The 19,629-nt window shown below is 33.0% G+C and overlaps 1 long non-coding RNA gene across 1 annotated transcript; it reads left to right on the forward strand.

Moving 5' to 3' along the window:
• Positions 1–5,117: 5,117 nt before the first annotated feature.
• On the forward strand, positions 5,118–6,778 carry LOC150031692 (uncharacterized). The gene is made up of 2 exons (XR_016525366.1): positions 5,118–5,870; positions 6,533–6,778. It is a non-coding gene; the product is annotated as an uncharacterized LOC150031692 (long non-coding RNA).
• The last annotated feature ends 12,851 nt before the right edge of the window (positions 6,779–19,629 follow it).

Genomic DNA, 19,629 nt, shown 5'->3' on the forward strand with positions numbered 1-19,629 from the left:
TCTTCCTCCTTGTATATGTTGATGATGTAATAGTGACAGGGAATGACTCGACACTTATTGAACTTCTCATTAGGCAGTTGGACAACAATTTTGCCTTAAAAGACTTTGTCTGATTACATTATTTTCTTGGAATTCAAGTTACATATGTTGACTCGAGGATTATTCTCAATCAAGCAAAGTATATAGATGACCTCCTTCACAAACTAAATCTGGAAACTCTCAAACCTACTACTTCGCCCAGTGTTCAAGGAAAACACCTATATAAATCTGAAGGCAAACCATTTAAAGACCCCTTTCTATATCGCAGCACCGTTGGAGCTTTTCAGTATTTAACACACACCAGACCGGACATAGCATATACTGTCAACACCTTGCTCCAATTCCTTCAAAACCAACAGACACTCATTGGCAAGCAGTAAAATGTTTACTTCGGTATGTCAGTGGCACTAAGAATCTTGGTCTTCTGTTCCAAACAAGTCAGGATCTCCAAATAACTGCCTTTTTAGATGCTATTTGGGCATCAAACCTTGATGACAAGATGGCTGCTTATTGTGTTTTTGTAGGAAACAACTTGGTCTCATGGTTTTCTAAGAAGCAAATAGTTGTTTCTCCATCAAGTACCAAATCTGAGTATCGAGCTCTTGCCCACGCGACCTCTGAAATTATATGGTTGCAGCAACTTCTCAAGGAAATGGGAATGAGCTCTTCGTTCAAACCTATTTTATGATAACTTGAGTGCCAATACTCTTGCTGCCAATCATGTCTTTCATGCTAGAACCAAGCACATCGAAATAGACGTGCACTTCATCTGTGATCAAATCATGAAAGGAAACCTTGAAGTTCCTTATGTTCCCACCACTGATCAACATGTTGACTGCTTAACTAAACCACTATTTCACTCACACTTCTACTACTTACGTGACAAACTTGGCCTAGTTGAACTAGCCTCAAGTTTGAGGGGGTATGTTAGAGAGCAGTCCCAGCTGAAAGAAGAAGCTGAGAAGACAGAGGATGAGGATGCCAAGTCATAGGGGTTGCTAATTCAGCTGCCATGTCACAAGAGTAATTTTTATTCCAATTATCTGATTAGGTTGTTATTTTTATCTCAATCTGATTGGTTGTATATTCATTTTTCTCTCTCTCTTCTATTAGTTATAGATTATTTGTATTTCATTGTTGCCCTCAATGATGGCAATTAAAGCTCAGAAATAGTGCTAGTGTAGCCCCTTTGTAATATGTGAAAAATTAAATACAAAAGAAAGAATTTCTTCAGTCTCTTTATCTTCTTCTTCTTAGTCTTGACTAATAACTAATGTACTTTATGTTAGTTGAGTTGATGTTATTACATAGACGTTAATGTGGTATATATATTAATATATAAAGATTGATATGATTTAATTAGTGTTTGTATTTAATCTTGGCATGTTATCAATTTTCATCTTAAAATTTTTAATTTCATCCATTTTAGCATAATGATTGTAATTTTTAACTTTACTTCAAGTTTTACGAAGTTTACTCCATAATTATAATTTTTTTTTAAAAAAAAAATAAAAATCTCCAAAATACTTTGGGGACATTTGTGCGCATAGCTGGATTTTTAATGACTAATTTTATTATTATTTGAATCGAGTAGAAAAATAAAACAGAAAATGTTTGTTAAATTAGATGAACAAAAACCAATGTTGTCATGTAGGGATATCTTTCCGATACAATACTGGTAATTGATGATCTTATGTTCATTTTAAATGAGGAGTGTCCTCCAAACCACGGCTCAAACGCAAATCGGACTATTCGGGATGCATATAACAAATGGACAAGGATAAATACAAAAGCTAGAGTCTACATTCTTACCAACATATCTCATGTCTTGGTTAAGAAACTCGATGGTAAGCTAGCGGCAGATTGTAGTTTTAAACTTAGAGACAATTATGTAACATAATAACACTTTATTTTAACGAAAAAGGGGAGAGAGAGCATTAAAAAAAAACTAAGAGAAAAATACTTTTTTCGTCCCTAGGTTTTGGGTATAGTTTCTTTTTAGTCCATAGGTTTCAAAATGTTGTACATTTAGTTCTTAAATTCTGAGTTTGGTTTCAAATAGTTCTTAAGTTCTAAAATGTTATAATTTTACCCTTGACATTTAAGTTTTAGCTCAATTTGGTCCCTATATTTCAAGATTTACACTTTTAAACTCATTTATTCACTGAATATCCATTTTCTGTCTTTACTATTAATTTAGGTTAATAAATTAAAAATTATTAAAAGAATTGGTTGTTTTTAAAAATAGAAAAATAAACTAAAATATTTACAAAATATAGCAAAATTTTAGAACTATCAATGATAGACACTGATAGACTTCTATTAATGTCTATCATTGATAGTTCTAAAATTTTGCTATATCTTGTAAATATTTTCAACAATTGTACCATTTGAAATAATTTCCCTAAAAGAATTATAATTAAACTTTCACAATTTTCTATCACTTTTAAAATTAAAATCAAAATTTTACTTCATATTATTTTTAATTAATTAATAAAAATTAACGCTAATAATTGAAAGTGAGTATTTAATGAAAAGGTTAAAAATATAAAATCTTGAAACCTAAGGACCAAATTGAAACGAAACCCAAATCTCACGAGTAAAATTTTAACATTTTGAAATTTAGAGGCTAAGTTGAAATAAAATTCAAATCTTAAAGACCAAATGTGTAAACTACATTCAAAATCTAGAGGCCAAAAAGGTATTTTACTCAAAAACTAATCTAATAATAATAATAATAATAATAATAATAATAATGTTTAAAAAGAAATCAAAGACAAAAAAAAAAAAAATTATAAGTGAGAGAAAGAGTATTCTAAAAAATATTACTATAGAATAAAAATTATGAAGTTGAATAGTGTTTATTATTTAAAATTCAAACTCATGAGAAAGGATTTTGAAGCGAAGACTTCCTAAACTCTTGTCCCGAACCAAGATTGGATTTAAAATATTTAATGCATATTCTCAAGTCCAACCTCAAAACAATCCTTTGCTCTAGTTTCAATAAAATTCTAGCATAGTACAAAATTAAGCTTCTTGATATAAAAGATTTTGAGTATGAAACAAAATTTTCAAAAATGACAACTAAAATTCAGCTCTAGTGTTATTTTTCTTTCAGACCTCATCACTACCCCATCATTTGTAAATAAATATACACATAATTCATTACACACAAAAAAAGTAATGGTTTTTTTTAAAAAAATAATAATAATAATATATAAAAGTTCATGTGAAGGTAAAAATGAGAAGATATTTAATTTTAAAGTAAAGATTACAACACTTATATATAGTCTAATATACAAATTTAAAAAATTAAAAAGTAAGGTAAAAATTAATACATCTTGCCAAGTTTAGGAGTAACGACCGCATTTTATTAAAGAAAAAAGGTATATTATTGAATAATTTTTTTCTCTCTCTCTTTTTAATTTCGAAAAAAAACACGAAATATGTTCCTTTTCTCTCACAAATTTTACCCCTTTTTCTAATATAAAATAGTAGTATTTTTTCTTCAAAATAATTAATTTAGCTAAAGTATTCAAATTTCTTATCTTACGTATACGTGTGTATTCTATTATGTACCCACACACAACCTTCCATATTTCTTCTCTATTTTTAAACATTTTAGGAACATTTCTAAATAGCAAGAAATAGAAAATTTATCCTAAAAGATTAGATGCCAATAAAACACAAAAATAGTTATTAAACACTATAGAAACACTACAGAAAACACGTTAAAAAAATACAACAAACAATAAATAAAAGTCAATCCTAATGTAATTTAATAGATCAAATGATATAATCGACATCTAACGAAAAAGTAAAACCAACAAAGTCAATAAAATAGTATGATTCGAACAAAAACTGACAACTTAGGATCAAATTAGGCCTAGAAAATGGATCTAGCCCAAGCTACTGTGCTCGGTCAAATGTCTAATGGGACATGTCTCATCCATGCTTCGGCTGAATGCACCATTTTAGGCCAAAAATATAGCTAAAAGGAAGTGGTCGTCATCGACTTTGGCCGGGGCCAACCCTAGAAAAATACCAAACGAGGCACACCTCAGCCTAGTAAGTCAATGGAAAATTCTCATGCAACTCCAAAATCTTAAACTTAGGTCAACTCCACCTATAAATACATCATGATTGTTCAAGGGCAAGTAAGTCATATCTTCCAAACTCTCTACTTGCTATAAAGTTACATCTTTTGACTTAAACATTGAAGTCTTGTGTGGCAAGCAACATACTAGTGTGCTGATCTTTCCATTTTGCAAGTCACATTATTTCCCAAATTACCAATTTACCGTTGTTCTCATATGAAGATCAGGTGCATTTCTCCTATCCAGATTTTGACATCAATGACTCTTATTATCATCTTATGATATTGATGATTCAATTCTTCTTCCAACAATAATCGAAAGCAAAAAGAAAAACAATAAACGGATGTAAGAACCTGTTGGGCTTTTATTGTGTTTTGCCGGCCCGAAATTGAAAGAAAAACTTATCTAAAAGTGGAAGAGGTAGGTGTCATGTGTGGTTATTAGGCTACCACATTGCTGAAGGAGTTTTTACACATTGAGATGAGACAATTTTCAGATCTGATTAGAATTCATTTTCAGACAGAAACGTAAAAATCTCTCTCTTTCTTGGTTTCACTCTCTCCCTCTCTTTTAAGTTTTTGAGTTGTTTCTATGAAGTTTTGTATGAAGAAATCATTATTAACTCATGCACAAATAAAGAAAAACCAAGGAGAAGAAGAAAATGACACAAGGATTGTAACACCCCGTATATTTTTTAGTAATAATGTAATTTCAGTAATTTTTTATTATTTAGAATTTCAGTAATTGTTATTAGTTGGAGGGCATTTTGGGATTTTGGCGTGAAATTATTCAATTTGAAAATTAATGGCAGGAATTAGTTTCTTTTTTAGAAGGAAAGGAATTTAATAGTATAAAGTGGAATAAGAAAAAGAATAAAATATAATTTATTTATTTCCTTTTTAGTTTATTATTATTATTTTATAAACTCCCCCCCCCCAAAAATTATTTTCTCCCTCACGTGCGCGACTAAATCTTCAGCCCAAATTCACTTCGACCTCTTCACGTCTCAACCGTTCACACTGCCCAGATCTAATTCCGATCTCCCACGCCAAAGCCATCCGCGTTCGAGTCGCTTCGTCCGAATCGACCAACACCGCTCCAAACGCGTCTGCATCGGAGTCGCCACTGCTCCACTTTTTCAATCGACCAGATCTGCACCGGACTCCTCCTGTCGCCGCCGTCGTTGCTTGTGTCATCATCAGATTTATTAACTTGGGTAAGATTTCTATTGTTTAGGATTGTTTTCAATGGATTCTTGACTGCCCATTTACTGTTGGCACCAATCGATTGAGACCTTCATGTGTCAACTTTGAATTCATATCACACCTTTGAAGTTGGAATTGTTTTAGCAGATTTGGTGCACCTCATATCACACCTTGGGTGAGTTTACCCGAATTTTTTGGCAGTAGTTGGAGTATGTGTGATTAGGTCTTGGTTTTAATTTTAAAACTTGGTTGCGTTCTTATGTCAGAGTCTTACTTGGAGTTGCCGGTTTCGTTGACTGTCTGAGATTGTCTGCGGATTTTCAATTTAGATAAAGTTAAATTGAAGATCTTTAAATAATTTGGTTAATTGGATTTAGACCCCAAAGATGAGTTTAAAACTTTGGATTTGTTATTTCTGTACCAGGGGTGCTAAATTAATATTTGTAATGTATGTTATAGGGTGGATTCAAAGCCTTCCAAGAGTTGTAAGAGGGTTAATTACTTGGATTAAATTGTGACCAAATTTAAGGTAAGTAATCTTACTACTAGAACTGCCCACGAGCCAGGCACTAGATGTATGCTAGCATGATAAATGAATGTTATGGCAGAATGACAGCATGATAGACTAATAGTGTAGTATGACCGATATATGCTCTGGTATGAGATCTGAAAGACTTATTTGTGCACATAGACACTTGAATGCTAGCATGAGATTGTATTTGATTCCATATGATTGTATTAGATCTGATGATATTGAGGCATATGTGTATGTTATAGAGCCATGATGTTGAGGTATATATGTATGTCATAGATTCATATAGTGATAATTATGATGTTGAGACTGTGCAAGTGTCCTTACTGATTAGTTAAATGCCCATTAGATTTTGTGTTTCCTTCGAAATTCACCAGTTTGTGTTTCCTTCGGGATTCACCAGTTTGTGTCTCCTTCGGGATTCACCAGTTTTTTGTCTACTTCGGGATTCACCAGAAGTAGTGGGCATACTTAACTACAGTAGGATAGAACTCAGTCTCCTTTTTGTTTCATGTGTATATGTGTCCCATGAGAACTAGAGTAGTTTATATGTTTCACCAGGGTAGGTATCTAGAGGACATAGATGCCTAGCCTGACTCCAATGGTGGGGTTACTTACTGAGTATTTTATACTCATTCTTTCTCATGTTATTGTTTCAGGTAAGGGTAGAGATGCACCGGCGATGGACAAGCGGAATTCATGATCGAGCCACTAGGACTAGTTTTTACGCTTCCGCTCATGAGATTTAGAGTTCTTTTCATGTTTCTCTTAACTTTTAGTTTTGATGTTTAAAACTTACTTTTAAGAATCGTTTTTCAGACTTATTTATTATCTTTTATGATTTATGGGCACTCTACTATTGTTTTAATATTTGAATTTAATGAAAGTCTTTTGAACTTACCTTATTTAATTAGCATTTATTTCGCCATAACAGAGTGTCGTTTTGAGTTCCATGCATGCATGTATTTAGTAACAGCCTAACTTAAGTCCTAGGGTGTCAGGTCGTTACAAGGATGTATGTGCTTCGACCAAGTAAAGCCTACATCCACAGAAAGGAGGAAAACATTTATTAAAAGGCTATAAGAATAAAGATATGTGCTTTCTTTATAGATTTACTCACTATATCTACTTTTACAACTTAGATCTATACATATATAGGTAAATATGCTATAATAGTTTGTTATTTGTTGAAAAAGATCCGTTGGAGTTAGAGTATTCTTCAAATCTTCACCTTGATTCCAATGCATGCAGCCTTTTTCCTTCCAGATATGACTTTCTTCAATCTTTTATAGTTAAATTGAAGTCGATTAACTTGAGACAATTGAGGAGCTTGAACTTTAAGATAGGCTTCATGAGCATGTCAATCGTGTTCTCGATGGTATGAACTTTCAACACCTCAACTTCTCCCTCTCCTATTTTATCTTGTACTTAGTACTTTACATCAATACATTTAGTTCTTGAGTGGTATTGTAGATTTTTGGAAAGATGAATGACACTTTGGTTGTCATAATAGATTTTATCTATTGTTTGATTTATACTTAACTCCTTCATCAAGCCCTTAAGCCATAATTTGTCTTTAATTGCTTCTACTAGTGATATGGATTCTACCTCTGTTGTTGATAATGCCATGACTAACTGTAAGTTTGCTTTCCAATTGAGTAGATTAGGTCTATATAGAAATACATAATCAGATAAGGACCTTCTTTTGTCTAAGTCCCTTACAAAGTCAGAGTCTACATAGCCATATAGCTCTAAATTTGCCCCGTGTGTGTTCTGATAGGCTAACTTAGCATTTATAGACCAAATTAAATACCTTAGTACCCATTTTGTAGGTTTCCAACATCTCTTGCCTGAGTTTGGCATGTATCTACTCACTAGACTAGCAAAATAGAAGAGGTTTGGCCTTCTTAATATCATTAGGTACATGAGACTGCCAACAGCTTAACAATAAGGTACAATTTGCATCTCATTTAGGTGTTCCAAGCCAATTTCTGTAGGTAAATTAGCTAAGGACAGCTTAAAATGTTATGCAATAGGTATAATCACAGACTTAGCATTGGTTTGGTTAAACCTTTCGATAATTTTCTCACAATAGTTTGATTGAATTATATTTAGGGCAAATGAATCTCTATCTATATTTATCTCAATCCCTAGTGCTATACTTTGCGTATTGGCAATATTTGTTTAAGGCAGTCAAATGTTATCTGGGTTGTCTCTTCATTCGACTTATCCGATTAAGGGTTTCTTTCTAAAAATGTCGATCCTGCAAAATACTTTCCTTACGTGAAAAATCTTGTCTGTAATGTTATTGCAAATCTATTCCTTATTCGTGCTCGAGTATTTTTGGAAGTTAGAATTGGGTTTCTCTGTATCCCCTATGAGTATTTCAAGACTCTTAGTTTTTGGGTTAGGTTGGTCATTTTAACAAAGAGATTTGAATTGTCGCTTGCCTTGTGACACTTTCTAGTCACAAGTGTTTTCATTGTCAATTCTCGACGGTAGAGAAGATTGTGTTGTCTTGAGATTGGAGAGTTACTTCAAGCTATTTGCGTGCTTCATCAGTATACTTCAAGAGAAGGGATTCTCACACTTAAGGGGAGCCTAGGCAAATTGAGTGAAGTGGTCTTTGCTCAAAAGGGAAAGATAAAATGCAAGTGAGAAGGAGTCTCGCGACTTAAAGGGAGCTTAAGTCAGTCTTCATTGATATCATTGCTTAAGAGAAGTCTAAGTATCCGAGAGAGGGACTCTCACATCTAGGGGGAGTGTAGGTGTTTAATTGAGTGATTAAGCTCTATAGAGGTTACGTATTTGTGTTGTATTAGATGAGTACTATGTTGTAATTACTTATCATTTATATTAGTGGAGTTATCTTTCTTGGGCATACTACTCCCTAGACGTAGGAGATATTCATTGAATTCGGTTAACAATTTCTGGTATTTCTTTTGTGTGATCTTTATTATTAATTAATGTTTTGTGGAATGTTGTGACATTGCTCATAACATTATTTATCTTCTAGTAGGTACTTCCATATATTATTTTCAATTGGTATCAGAGTGGGTCACCATTATCTTTGGTGTTGTGATCCTGTTGTTTGGCTATGGAAGGTATAAAAGAAGGCGGAGCAACCTCATGTTCGACCAGTTTTGGATGGATTGAATTATGCTTATTGGAAGGCAAGGATGACAGCCTTCTTAAAATCTATCGATAATAAATCTTGGAATTTTTTTTTAAAAAAATAATGTTATTTTAATAAATAATGACAAAAATAGAGTTGATAAAAAATATTGACAAAAATAGGTTGAAAAATCGTGGATCTGATACATGGTTATAGAAAATCGTATTCCTAATCCACGATTTAAACTCCACATGGCTGCCACATTATAGATTTTATTGGAGGGTATCTATGCACAACAAGAAAATCGTGGACCACATCCACGAGTTCCTTTGAAGATTGTCCAGCAATGGAGAAATCTCCATTATCTTTAATATATTGAGACAAATCAAATTTTTAAAAATTTTGAAGAATTCTTTCTTTCTTCATTTTCTAGAAATTCTTCTTTTTTCTCTATTTTAAAAATAAAATTCTTCTTCACCCCCAGTGTTTGTAAAAATGCCAAGGAAGAAATTAAGAGTACCCAGTGGGTTGTTTTAGAAGAAAATGATATAAGTTCGATGGAGAAGATATTGGGAAGTTTGGATGTTAGGTTCAATTCTGAGGTTGTGGAGAAAAAAATTCCTACATTTGGCTCTTGGGTTCTCCAATTGGGTGAAATCCATACATGAATTTGAAAGCATTGAAGATGAAAATCCATAGATGGATTTGGCTCTTGGCTTCGTAATTGATTTTTTTTCCATTTGGGGTATGTTTGAGAACTTCTCTATTTTTATACTCAATTTCATTTTTTAATTGGCCTTCTTCATATGGTTTCCATCTTCAATGCTTGATTTCTTTGATTCCTTTGGTCCTAGAGCAAATTTAGGAATTGGATTTTGTTTAATTTCCCTAAATGAGAGCTTTAGAAAGCTCATTTCCATCACTCTCTCCTTTCTCCCAATTTTTTCCATGCTCATTTATCTAAGAAAATGGGAAAGTAAAACTTTCATTTTGTTAAACATTAAAGGCAAAGTAAAATTAAAAAAAAGGACATTTGTCCTTGATTGACAACACAACACCAAAGAGAGAAAGAAGTAATTACTCAACAAGCAACATTAAAATAATTTTTTCCAAAGAAAAGCTAAACTCATGTACCCATACGAGTTTCCTCTAGTTTTGTACACTTAGGTTGTTTATGTGGCAGATGAGGTAGATAATCGAACTCATGGACCAGGTACACAATATCTTTACCCTAAATTTGTCATAACTTTTCAGCTGAACCCTAAAATAGAAATGTATTTTTTGAACAATATTATTTTAGAAAAATTTACCACTACCTAATGTCATTTTTTTTAAAAAAAAAATCATATTATTCTTGTAATTATCCTTAAATCCTTGAAATTTGTTATTATGGGTTGGTCTCATCCTCATATAATTAATGAAAACGGAGAGAAAGTTCTCAAGCCCGAAGTCATGTGGACTGAAGTTGAAGATGAAGCCTTTTTTGGAATTCTCTTGCGTTGAATGTCATATTCAATGGGGTTGCCAAAAATATCTTTTGATTGATCAACACTTGTGTTTTTGCAAAAGAAGCTCGAAATTTTCTTGTTGTGGCTCATGAAGGAACATCTAAAGTTAAACTGTTAAGGCTTCAATTGTTAGCTACTAAATTTAAAAATCTTAAGATGCATGAAGATGAAACTATTCCTAAATTTAATGTGAGATTACTTGATCTTGTGAATGAATCCTTCGCTCTTGAAGAAAAAATATCTGAAGAGACACTGATAAGGAAAATTCTGAGATCTCTTCCCATGAGGTTTGATATGAAAATCACTGCGTTTGAAGAAGCAAATGATATTTCAGCTATGAATGTATGTTTGGCTCCTTCCTCACATTTGAAATGTCTTTGAATGACAGAATTGAGAAGAATAGTAAAGGAATTGCCTTATAATATGTGGTAAAGGATAAAGATGTTGATTCTCTTGAAGACTGAGGAAAAACTTATTGATGATGTTTCTCTACTGTCTAAAAAATTCTCTCATGTGTTAAAAAAGTTTGAAAGAAGACCAAAATTCTTTACTAAGTCAAGTGGGAACCCAGGTTTTGGCACTCAGAAGTCTTAGAGGACAAAGAGGAAGGCTGGTAAAATGAACAATAAGGAGAAATCAGGCAGGTATAGAAAGTGTGAAGGTTCTGGTCATTTTTAAGATGAATATCCAACCTTCTTGAAGTGCTAAAGCAAAGGGCATATTCTGACTATGTCTGATGAGGATTCAGATGAAGACTATAAATCTAATGGGGATATCAGACCTCTTGTCAGTTGCATCTCCACTGACAGTTCATAAGAAAGACTTCAGGAACATGACTTTCCAATATTCAGTCATGAAAATGACGCTTTTGATTCGTTTGGTGCCTTAGCTTATCATGATCTTTACAAGCAATGGAATGAAGACAAAAGGCCCACGACAACAATGAGTATGGAATTTTGTAAACCTTTGATAATAATAGCTCACTTGTTGGATATTGTGATGCAGATTGGGCTGGAAGTTCTAAAGATCACAAAAACAATCTTTGAGGTTGTTTCTTTCTTGGGAACAACTTAGTGTCCTAATTCAGTAAAATGCATAATTGTGTTGCCCTATCTACTACAGAGACTGAATACATAGCAAGAGGTAATAGTTATACTCAACTCTTGCGGATGACACAATGCTGGGTGTGTATAATGTCTCTTAATGTTATGATCTTATACTATGATAACTTGAATGCTATCAATATATCAAAAAATCAGTCCAACATAAAATAACCAAATACATAAACATCAAACATCATTTTATCAGAGACTTGGTTGAAAGTAAATAGATTGTTCTTGAGCATGTTTGAACTAACAAACAGATAGCTGATATTTTCACAAAGGCACTGAATGTTAGTCAATTTGAAGCCCTTAGAGCATCTTTCGGCTTATGCACGATTGTTCAATAACAATTACTTAAAGGGTTGTAAGCCTCATGAGCAAGGCCCATTACTTGTGCTCGCACGACAAGGCTCTCATTTATAACATGGCTTAGTGCATGTTGTTGGAAGGTAAAAATTTATCACTATGAGATGATTATTTTTAACCCATGACAGTTATGTTTTGGCTGGAAAATCTTTTTTGAATTTTCAAGTTTGTTCATCCACAATCTTTTCACTTCCTGTGTGATCGTGTCTTGGGTATTCATCTCCTTTACAAAATGGTAGCACACATGAGGAACTGATATTGAATAAACGAAAATGGTGAGATACAAACAAAAAGCTAATCGGAAGAAACTTGTGAAGCTTTAGGAAGAGGATGATTCTGTCATGGCAGATGGTGCTAACTCTAATGAAAATCAAGAGGCTTTTGAGAATTTGCATGAAAGTGTTGCTTTTTTGCCATTGCCAAAAAGAAATAGCTTTGGCTAATACCTAAGTCAAAAAGGATGAAGAAACGTGGAGAAACTTTTATTGCTCTTACAATGGAAGACCTGGTTGGACCAAATACTATCGTTATGTCTCCTCAACATAAAGGTGAGTCCTTAAATCCAACTGGTAATGAGTCTAGTGTTATGAAAAATGTTGGTAAATCTGTTGAAACACTGTATGTTGAGTCTTTTAGTATTCCTGAAATTCTTCAGGAAAATTGTGTTGAACAAGAAATTAGGGTTTTGATATTGACAAATCCAGATAGTTTTGCTGGGATGAGTACAGATTTTGTTGACAATGTTATAAATCCTGAGGAGGATGTTTCGAATCTTCAAAATAGAGAGCATGAAATTGGCAATACAACTAATACCGTAACAAAGGAACATTCACTTGATGTATTATCAAATGTAATTACCTCTAGAATATTGAATGAGGAAGATGTTCCTCAAAAATAGGTTAGTCAAAGGGAGCATGGTGATGTTTATTTTGCTATTGAAAATAGGCATAAAGCATTGGTGAGTAGCCCTATTGTTTCAGAAGAAGAAAATGATAGTGAAGATGTGTCAGCTTCTGCTGAGGACAAATCCGAAGACAATCTTCTATTAGTATGTTGAGATAAAAAGGTAAGGGGAAAGGGAATGATGTTGGGGCAAGCTCCTCTAAGATAAGTGATGATCAAGATGAGCATGATTCTCATTGGGAGGAAAATGAAGATGATCATTCTGAATCTAGGAGTTTACACATCAGTTCTCCTAGGCCTTAAGAAAATCAACTTGTTAAACCTAATAAGAAAAATTCTTCTTCTACATTTGTCTCGGTTGTGCCTCTTGATGAGATTTTGTTTCATTTAGAAGATAATGCAAATATGTGAAATTTTATAGTCAACAGAAGAATTCTTGTGAAAAAAAGAGTTGTCTAAATAAGCTAAGGATTGTCTTGAGATTATGGACTTATTAGTGAAGGTTGATTTGTTGATATCGATTCTGAATCTTGGAGCTTATTATCTACGCTTGGTTCATGAGTTTTATATGAATCTGTCACATCAGTTGGGGAAGGTAGATAGCCTTGACTACTTCAAAGTTCATGTGAAAGGTCATTGCTTTATGCTTTCTACTACTCTAATAAATAAATATCTTGATCGGTGTGCACCTGAAAATGTTACTGAACGAAGGCCCTTAATATCTGACTTAGTGTTTGACTTAACTGAAGGGGTCAAAATAGCTTGGCCTTTAAAGGTTCAACTACCCTATTTTGATTTGAGTGTGAAGTATGTTCTCTTGCACAAAATTGACATTGAAAATTGGTGTCCTTCCACTCACAAGTTGGGTTTGTCTACAAGTCTTGCCAGTATACTCAATCGAATTGGTACTAGTGTTTTCTTAACCTATGGGGTGTTTGTGATCAACTAGATCAAACGTCGTATCAGTCCTCTAGCTACAAAGGTTTTTTTGGGTTTTCCATGTCACATTTGTGGAATACCCTTGACTCAAAATCTTGATATCTTAATTGTTTTATATGTTCTTGGACCTGTGCTCTATGTGAAGGAACTCTAAAAAAAGAGATCCTTGAACAAAAGCAAGATCATCCCAATGCCTATTTTTCGTTGAATGTAAGTTGTATAGTAAATTAAGAACAAGATATGTATTTACATAAATTACAACATGTTATAAAATTAGGTTTTAGAAACCTTACCTTTGAAGAACGATTCTTCAAGAATTCCCTCAAACTGATCTCTTTTTCCAAAAGAGACACCACCAAACAGAGTCTCTTGTATTCTCTTTAGGGTTTGAGAATGGCAGGAGATGTGGGCTTTGCCTTAGAATTTTGGAAGAGGGAAGGAGATGGAGAGGAGGAAGAGAGTGAATTTTCTTCTCTGTGATTTTTTCCCTGGGCACAGCACTGAGAATTGTGGAAGAAGATGAATCAGTACCATTCATTCTTCCACAACCCACGTAATTAACTGAGAGAATGGGGTAGGGAGTTATAACTCCCTCCCTTTAATTAATTTAAATTAATTAATAATAATAAAATACACATATATATATATATATATATATACATATATATATATACGTTATATGTTATATCAAATATAAAATATAGCCTATGGTTTTATATTACACCAAATACAACACAACATATAGATTTTATTTTCTCTCAACAATGCATGGCATTTGATATAAATCACATTTATATTAAATTCACTTATATGAATCTCATTTATATAACTAATATTTGAATCATATTCAAATATTTAATTCACTCAACTTATTTATGGTATTTATTTATATTTAATTATATGAATCTCATTCATATAATTAGTATTTGAATCATATTCAAATTCCTCTCATATTACCTTATCTTATAATGTATCAAATACATTATATTAATTATATCACATATAATTAATATAATTAATTATATCATATATAATTATTTCCCTCAATTAATTTGAACACTTCAAATTAATTCAAAAATAATTCTCAATTAAATCCCTATTGAGCTACAAAGGGGACCTTATGGACTTGTAGATTGAAGCTCCAATGGTACTTGGATAATTAATTAAACTCTTTAATTAAATTACCCAATATCCGTTAATTGTCGATCATTCCACTAAATACCGACAGTTTTACTCTTCGCACTACAAATAAATTTTTTTGTCCATTGGATATAACCAATCAACAGTGTGATGACCCTTCACAAATTGCTCGTAAGTACAGCTGGACCAAAATTACTGTTTTGCCCTTGTAGTTACATCTAACTCCTTAGGTACCACTGATCCCTCTAATGAACAATAAGTCATAGTTAGTCATAGTTTAACTATAACCAAGTCCCTCTCGAGTCGGGAGAAAGTGTGGCCACTATGTTCAAGCCCCAGAATCAACCCTTGAGGGAGCAATTTATCTACTATCCCCTGCATCGGGGAAAGAGTGAATTCCGTCTCGTATAGTTGTGTTCCCAGCTCCCCAATCAGACAAATTCCCAAAATGTAGGCTTATTGAGTTGGCAATCTGGCCACTCTCACCCATACAAATCAAATGACCGCCTTCATGAGCAGGATTCATGTCACATATGGTCATCCTAGTGAAATGTAAGTCTCTATTATTAACGACGTTATATAAAGAGCTAATCATTTCGTGGTCCAGTCTTATACAAACTCTTTATATAGGATATCCCGCTCATATGTCTCTACATGAATGATTAGGATCAAATCATTTGTAGCACTTTACAACACTTATAACACTTACATAACGGGTCATATCCGTAGTCTCACCAGGATAAGGTACTCAGCCTTATTCATCTACTATAGAACATTTAGGTTATTATTTAAACAAGATCTACTTGTATGTCTTTACATACTTGTTTAAATTACATGAAATAACCTCGGATCTTAGTTTATTGGATTGAGTATATGCTGATAAAATAACACTTATTTTATTAACAACAATATGTTTAACAAAGTTTACAAACTACGATATTACAAGGAGATTTAGGACACCAATCCCAACACTTTGCCATTTCTCTTAGTTACCGTTTATATTAAGGCAAGCATGTACTTGATTTGGTTCACACTGAGATTCCTACTGCTGAAAGTGGTTCAACGAGGGAATTTCTTCCAGCTCTATGGGGAAGAGGACATTAAATGTGTTGGCAAACGAGTCTAGGGAACTTATGAAGAGTCATTACCTGAAAAGCTGGGAGTTGATCATCTATTGACCTTAATACATGGGTCTAGTGTTTATCCTAATCAGGGGACTGGCTCTAGTGCACAAGATGTTATTGTTACTATTTATAATGAATGATTTTTCTTTGTTTGGTAGTTTGGATTGTTCTTCTATGTATTTTTTTTTTTTAGATGTCAAAAGGAGGAATATAGTGTATGGTGTGGTTTGTTTTGGTGGATATTTTTAAGAGGTTGTTGTTGTTTCTTATTGTTGTGCTGATAGACATTTGCTTCTTCGTTGTACTTAATAGTGTTGTTGATACATTGAATGATTTTCACTTCTTATTTATGGATCTTGTTTTATTTGTCATTGCTTAATATTGCCATGAGGAGAGTTTGTTGCAAGTTGATTATTGACAATATTTATCAAATTTTATATGGGTTGTCTCTGGATATGGTTTATCTGGCTAAGGGTTGCTTTGTGAAAATATTGATCCTGCAAAATATGTTCCTTATGTGGAATATCATGTAAGTAGTGTTGTTGCAGATCTTATTTTTATTTATGCTCGAGTATTTTGGAAGTTAGGGTTGGGCTTCTCTGTATATGATGGCCATATTTAAAGACTCTTAGTCTTTGGGTTAGGATTGGCCATTTTAACGAAGATATTTGAATTTTCGTTTTTCTTGTGACACTTTCTAGTCACAAGTGTTTTCATTGTCAATCCTCGACAGTGGAGAGAAGATTGTATTGATGTGAGATTGGAGACTTACTCCAAGCTATTTACATGCTTCATCAGTATACTTCTAGAGAAGGGATTCTCACGATTAGAGGGAGTCTAAGCGAATTGAGTGAAGTGGTCTTTCCTCGAAAAGAAAAGATAAAGTGCAAATGAGAGGAAGTCTCTCGATTTAAAGCGAGCTTAAGTCTTGCTGAGAAAGAGTCTCAGTCTTAGGAGAAGCCTAAGTCAGTCTTCACTGATATCATTGCTTAGGGGGAGCCTAAGTATTCGAGAGAGAATGAGTCTCACATTTATGGAGAGCCTAGGTGTTTAGTTGTGTGATTAAGCTCTGCAGAGATCAATGTAATTGTGTTGTCATTACAAATAAGAACTATGTTGTAATTGCTTATCATTTATATTAATGCAGTTATCTTTCTTCGGCATACTGCCCCCAGACCTAGGTGATATTCACTGTACTGGGTTAACAATTTCTGGTGTTTCTTTTGTGTGATCTTTATTATCAACTAATGTTCGATGGAATCCTGTGACATTACTCATAACATTATTTATCTTGCGATAGGTACTTCTATATATAATTTTCACCTAGGATCTTTCTTGACTAACCCATATCTTTCATGTCAAATTCTCTCTCTAGGAGTTCTCTATGTATTCATTGAACCTTTTGTAACAACATCTAGGAGATTGTTTAAGTCCATAGATAGACTTATTTAGAAGATATAGAGATCCTCTTTCCCCTTAACTTCAAACCCCTTAGGTTGCACCCTGTATATGGTCCCATTAGATGTCCATGTAGGTGAAGGGATGAAAGTCCTAATCATAGTGGAAGTCACCAAACCAAACTCATTATTTATTTGGGTTTTCTGAAATACCCATATATTGGGAAATTCATAAAAATATAGAGACCTAACCAAAATTAGCTACTGTAAAATTTTCCTAGGTTAAGCATGCAATTAGAGAATAGAGATAAAGATTTACCTTTGTAGAACCAAATCAAAAATCAATTCTTCAATGGATCGAAATTTACACCAACGTGAATTTTACCTCTTTATCTTCTGAGAAATTTGAGGTGTTTGGTTTTATGGGACCAATTGAATTGGGAAAGGATGAAGAATTTTAAAGACGCAAAAAAAAAAACAAAAAACTTTTGTATACTCAAATAAAAAATCACACTGCAACCAGCATTTCTGCAAACATTTTGCAGGAGTTTTATCAAAGGAGAAAGATAGTGAAACTTAGAATTCATCCCATGTTCCTGTTAACTCCTGGGAGTTAACTAATAGTTAACAAAAATAAATTAATTAATTAAATTAATAATCCAACAATTAATTAAATCTTATTTAATTAATGATTTCATTTAAATCATATTTAAATGAAACATCTCTTACATGACCTATAGTTTTAATTCAACTAATTTAACTAAATAAAATTTAATTAATAATTAATTAATTCTCCAATTTATTAATTACTAAATTATATATCAATATTTAAATTAGCCTACACTTGAATCATATTGAATTACATTTCTCTCATAACCTATAGTTTTAATGTGCATCAAATACACACTAATTTTAATCTATAGTTTTAATATGAATCAAAGTCACCTTAAATTAATATTTGAACTCCTTCAAATATTTAAGTCTCCCATAAATTTATTTTGAATCATATCCAAAATTAACTTTATATTGTAAAGTTTAATTAAAATATAAACTTTATATTATAATGTATCATTATACATTATATTATTTCCCTAAGTGAATTTGAACATTTCTAATTCTAACCAAGACATAGTTACCTCAATTCCCTTTACGAGCTAGAAAAGAGACCTCATGAACTTATAGATCAAAAGTTCCAATAATATGAGATTAATTTGCTACTCATTAACCAAATTAATCAATATTCGTTCACTGTGGGTACACTCCACTAAAGATCCACGACTGCACTCTTCTCACCATATATATATTTTTGTGTCCATGGATATAGACCAACGATAGCAAGTTAATCCTTCACGAGTGTTCATAACACTAGTCGGGCCGAATTACCGTTTTACCCCTGGGATACCTCTATCTTCTTAAGTATGAGTGCTTCTCTAATGAAAAATATGTATATGGTCCAACAATCAAACAGAAACCCCTCTTAGACTAGTGAGAGGGTAGGATCCTTTGTTCAAGTCCCAGAGACACCACTTAAGGAAACATTCATCTACTTACCCTAAAGTCTGGAAGAAGTGAAATCATTTTATATTATTATGTTCCCAGCTCTTCACTCGGTCCTGTTCCAAAAATGGTAGGCTTATTGAGTCGACAAACTGGGCACTCTCACCCATACAAATTAAAGGATAACTCCTCGTGAGCAGGAGTTCATAATACACTTAAGATTAAGACTAAGTCACCTAAGACATCCTATTGAAATAGAAATCTATCTAGTTAATAGTGTTATATCTAGTGGTTACTATTTCGCGGTCCGATCTTATGCAAACTCATTGCTTAGGATACCCCCACTCGCACATGTTGGATCATTGCGTTTGATAAGTGGGTCGTATCCATAGTATCACCACAATAAGGTACCCAGCCTTATCCCTATACAATAGATCCTTTAGACTATATCTTGAGCATTGATCCCTGTATGTCTCCACATGCAGTTTAAGACTCATCCGACAGCCTAGGATGTTAGTTTATTGGATTTTTAGGGTTATTAAGACAAAATAGAATACAACACAATCAATAACACTTATTGAAATAACATCAATACCTCTTTATTTATGAGAGCCAATTATTTACATTTACTATCTACAAGTTTTAGTGCGTAACACCCAATAGT

Source organism: Benincasa hispida, chromosome 12 (assembly GCF_027475165.1).
Source record: "Benincasa hispida cultivar pf3 chromosome 12, pf3_genome.v1.1, whole genome shotgun sequence".
In the NCBI taxonomy this organism is placed as follows: domain Eukaryota; kingdom Viridiplantae; phylum Streptophyta; class Magnoliopsida; order Cucurbitales; family Cucurbitaceae; genus Benincasa; species Benincasa hispida.